This window comes from Electrona antarctica (genome assembly GCF_951216825.1).
Source record: "Electrona antarctica genome assembly, contig: scaffold_267, whole genome shotgun sequence".
NCBI lineage: Eukaryota > Metazoa > Chordata > Actinopteri > Myctophiformes > Myctophidae > Electrona > Electrona antarctica.
This window is the reverse complement of record NW_027637523.1, coordinates 175,001-180,000: the sequence shown is the minus strand read 5'-3', so window position 1 is coordinate 180,000 and position 5,000 is coordinate 175,001. Positions and strand designations below refer to the sequence as shown.

The 5,000-nt window shown below is 48.8% G+C and overlaps 1 pseudogene across 1 annotated transcript in view; it reads left to right on the top strand.

Annotated features, from left to right (window-relative positions):
• LOC306918872 (diacylglycerol kinase iota-like) overlaps positions 1-5,000 on the top strand; it is a 26,679-nt pseudogene that overhangs the window by 8,221 nt on the left and 13,458 nt on the right. The window contains exons 4-5 of the transcript XR_013792551.1: positions 2,706-2,806; positions 4,030-4,109. The product of XR_013792551.1 is annotated as a diacylglycerol kinase iota-like (transcript). The remainder of the gene's footprint in view (positions 1-2,705; positions 2,807-4,029; positions 4,110-5,000) is intronic.

Below are 5,000 nucleotides of genomic sequence, written 5' to 3'. Positions count from 1 at the left end.
TGTAGGAGAGCCTCCATTGGACTGAAGCCCCATGAAGTGACCAATAGGAGTCTATGTAGGAGAGCCTCCATTGGACTGAAGCCCCATGAAGTGACCAATAGAAGTCTATGTAGGAGAGCCTCCATTGGACTGAAGCCCCATGAAGTGACCAATAGAAGTCTATGTAGGAGAGCCTCCATTGGACTGAAGCCTCATGAAGTGACCAATAGGAGTCTATGTAGGAGAGCCTCCATTGGACTGAAGCCCCATGAAGTGACCAATAGAAGTCTATGTAGGAGAGCCTCCATTGGACTGAAGCCTCATGAAGTGACCAATAGGAGTCTATGTAGGAGAGCCTCCATTGGACTGAAGCCCCATGAAGTGACCAATAGAAGTCTATGTAGGAGAGCCTCCATTGGACTGAAGCCTCATGAAGTGACCAATAGGAGTCTATGTAGGAGAGCCTCCATTGGACTGAAGCCCCATGAAGTGACCAATAGAAGTCTATGTAGGAGAGCCTCCATTGGACTGAAGCCTCATGAAGTGACCAATAGGAGTCTATGTAGGAGAGCCTCCATTGGACTGAAGCCTCATGAAGTGACCAATAGAAGTCTATGTAGGAGAGCCTCCATTGGACTGAAGCCCCATGAAGTGACCAATAGAAGTCTATGTAGGAGAGCCTCCATTGGACTGAAGCCCCATGAAGTGACCAATAGAAGTCTATGTAGGAGAGCCTCCATTGGACTGAAGCCCCATGAAGTGACCAATAGGAGTCTATGTAGGAGAGCCTCCATTGGACTGAAGCCCCATGAAGTGACCAATAGAAGTCTATGTAGGAGAGCCTCCATTGGACTGAAGCCCCATGAAGTGACCAATAGAAGTCTATGTAGGAGAGCCTCCATTGGACTGAAGCCCCATGAAGTGACCAATAGGAGTCTATGTAGGAGAGCCTCCATTGGACTGAAGCCCCATGAAGTGACCAATAGGAGTCTATGTAGGAGAGCCTCCATTGGACTGAAGCCCCATGAAGTGACCAATAGAAGTCTATGTAGGAGAGCCTCCATTGGACTGAAGCCCCATGAAGTGACCAATAGAAGTCTATGTAGGAGAGCCTCCATTGGACTGAAGCCCCATGAAGTGACCAATAGGAGTCTATGTAGGAGAGCCTCCATTGGACTGAAGCCCCATGAAGTGACCAATAGAAGTCTATGTAGGAGAGCCTCCATTGGACTGAAGCCCCATGAAGTGACCAATAGAAGTCTATGTAGGAGAGCCTCCATTGGACTGAAGCCTCATGAAGTGACCAATAGGAGTCTATGTAGGAGAGCCTCCATTGGACTGAAGCCCCATGAAGTGACCAATAGAAGTCTATGTAGGAGAGCCTCCATTGGACTGAAGCCTCATGAAGTGACCAATAGGAGTCTATGTAGGAGAGCCTCCATTGGACTGAAGCCCCATGAAGTGACCAATAGAAGTCTATGTAGGAGAGCCTCCATTGGACTGAAGCCCCATGAAGTGACCAATAGAAGTCTATGTAGGAGAGCCTCCATTGGACTGAAGCCTCATGAAGTGACCAATAGGAGTCTATGTAGGAGAGCCTCCATTGGACTGAAGCCTCATGAAGTGACCAATAGAAGTCTATGTAGGAGAGCCTCCATTGGACTGAAGCCCCATGAAGTGACCAATAGAAGTCTATGTAGGAGAGCCTCCATTGGACTGAAGCCCCATGAAGTGACCAATAGAAGTCTATGTAGGAGAGCCTCCATTGGACTGAAGCCCCATGAAGTGACCAATAGAAGTCTATGTAGGAGAGCCTCCATTGGACTGAAGCCCCATGAAGTGACCAATAGAAGTCTATGTAGGAGAGCCTCCATTGGACTGAAGCCCCATGAAGTGACCAATAGAAGTCTATGTAGGAGAGCCTCCATTGGACTGAAGCCTCATGAAGTGACCAATAGAAGTCTATGTAGGAGAGCCTCCATTGGACTGAAGCCCCATGAAGTGACCAATAGAAGTCTATGTAGGAGAGCCTCCATTGGACTGAAGCCCCATGAAGTGACCAATAGAAGTCTATGTAGGAGAGCCTCCATTGGACTGAAGCCTCATGAAGTGACCAATAGAAGTCTATGTAGGAGAGCCTCCATTGGACTGAAGCCCCATGAAGTGACCAATAGAAGTCTATGTAGGAGAGCCTCCATTGGACTGAAGCCTCATGAAGTGAACGCAGTTTGCGTAACTCTGTCTATATCTAAGGCTCTGGTCAAGTCTAACTCCTCCCCCTGTCTGTGTCAAATCTAACCCCTCCCCCTGTCTGTGCCAAATCTAACTCCTCCCCTCCCCCTGTTTGTGTCAAGTCAAGTCTAACCCCTCCCCCTGTCTGTGCCAAATCTAACTCCTCCCCTCCCCCTGTCTGTGTCAAGTCAAGTCTAACTCCTCCCCCTGTCTGTGACAAGTCTAACTCCTCCCCCTGTCTGTGTCAAGTCTAACTCCTCTCCTCCCCCTGTCTGTGTCAAGTCTAACTCCTCCCCCTGTCTGTGTCAAGTCTAACTCCTCCCCCTGTCTGTGTCAAGTCTAACTCATTCAGGACGCTGAATCTTCCTAATGTGTTCAAACTGTGTGTGTGCGTGCGTGCGCGCGTCCGTGCGTGCGTGCGTGCGTGCGTGCGTGCGTGCGTGCGTGCGTGCGTGCGTGCGTGCGTGCGTGTGTGTGTGTGTGTGTGCGTGCAGCTCCCATGCGGCTCCAGACAGGATGCGTCTCAGAGTGAACAGGATCAGTCTTCAGGAATACGACTCACTGCTTTATGACAAGGACCGGCTGAGAGACTACTGTGAGTATGGGAGAGAGAGAGAGAACGGCTGAGAGACTACTGTGAGTATGGGAGAGAGAGAGAACGGCTGAGAGACTACTGTGAGTATGGGAGAGAGAGAGAGAACGGCTGAGAGACTACTGTGAGTATGGGAGAGAGAGAGAGAGAACGGCTGAGAGACTACTGTGAGTATGGGAGAGAGAGAGAACGGCTGAGAGACTACTGTGAGTATGGGAGAGAGAGAGAGAACGGCTGAGAGACTACTGTGAGTATGGGAGAGAGAGAGAACGGCTGAGAGACTACTGTGAGTATGGGAGAGAGAGAGAGAACGGCTGAGAGACTACTGTGAGTATGGGAGAGAGAGAGAGAACGGCTGAGAGACTACTGTGAGTATGGGAGAGAGAGAGAGAGAGAACGACTGAGAGACTACTGTGAGTATGGGAGAGAGAGAGAGAGAGAACGGCTGAGAGACTACTGTGAGTATGGGAGAGAGAGAGAACGGCTGAGAGACTACTGTGAGTATGGGAGAGAGAGAGAGAGAGAGAACGGCTGAGAGACTACTGTGAGTATGGGAGAGAGAGAGAGAACGGCTGAGAGACTACTGTGAGTATGGGAGAGAGAGAGAGAACGGCTGAGAGACTACTGTGAGTATGGGAGAGAGAGAGAGAGAACGGCTGAGAGACTACTGTGAGTATGGGAGAGAGAGAGAGAGAACGGCTGAGAGACTACTGTGAGTATGGGAGAGAGAGAGAGAGAGAGAACGGCTGAGAGACTACTGTGAGTATGGGAGAGAGAGAGAGAACGGCTGAGAGACTACTGTGAGTATGGGAGAGAGAGAGAGAACGGCTGAGAGACTACTGTTTGGTTCCCGCCCAGAATAGCTAACGTCCTTATATGGATGTATAACTATCTTATATCTTATATGGATGTATAACTATCTCTGACAGAAAATGCACAATCTTTTTTTATAGTTTCACTCAAAGTGTTAATGTAACACAGCTCTGTTTACACCTTTATTTAATTCCTATTTATATAATATATTTGTTTTGATCTTGATTGTCTTGTTCCACTTCTGCTTTGGCACGTTTTTTCTCATGCCAATAAAGCTCCTTTGAATTCAATTGAAGTGTGTGTGTGTGTGTGTGTGTGTGTGTGTGTGCGTGTGTGTGCGCGTGTGTGTGTGTGTGTGTGTGTGTGCGTGCGTGCGTGTGTGTGTGTGTGTGTGTGTGTGTGCGTGCACACAGCCATCCCGGTGGGCATCGTGGTGGTGAGAGGTGACTGTGATTTGGAGACATGCAGACTCTACATCGAAAGACTGCAGGAGGTACGCACGCACGCACGCACGCACGCACGCATGCAGCACATGCATGCATGCACGCGCGCGCGCACGTGTGCACGTGTACACCTTAGAGTATATATGAATAGAGACGGCACCCGAGTTCTCCTCCCATCCACTTGCATTAAGTTGCTCAAAAGCGCATGAGGCGATTTCACTGTGCATTCTGGGTAGGAACAGAGTGCATTCTGGGATGGATTGGGCCCAAAAACATGAACGCGCTGCCGCTGACTATCATTGCAGGCATTCAGCGTTCACGTGTCATCGTGAACGTGCACAATGATAGTCAACGGACCAGCGCGTTCATGTGTTTGGGCCCACGCTGCAATATCAAATTCGGCCACTATGTCCATTTCGCCTCAGGGTTTCATCCGGGTGCCGTCTCTATTCATATATACTCTAAGGTGTACACACTAGGGCATTAAGCAACTATTCGACTAGTTTAGAAGAGATCCAGTAGAACTAAATGTCAGGGAGGGACTAGTGGAGAAGAGATCCAGTAGAACTAAATGTCAGGGAGGGACTAGTGGAGAAGAGATCCAGTAGAACTAAATGTCAGGGAGGGACTAGTGGAGAAGAGATCCATGTAGAACTAAATGTCAAGGAGGGACTAGTGGAGAAGAGATCCAGTATAACTAAATGTCAAGGAGGGACTAGTGGAGAAGAGATCCAGTAGAACTAAATGTCAGGGAGGGACTAGTGGAGAAGAGATCCAGTAGAACTAAAAGACAAGTCATTTCATGCTTTGTTAATTGCGCTCTGAATATAGCCGATCTACAAGCTCACAACACAATTTAGATCTGTTATTTTCAGCATTGCAACCATGTGTAAAATCTACCATTTCGGCACCGCGGGAAACCCATTTTAGTCGACAAAATC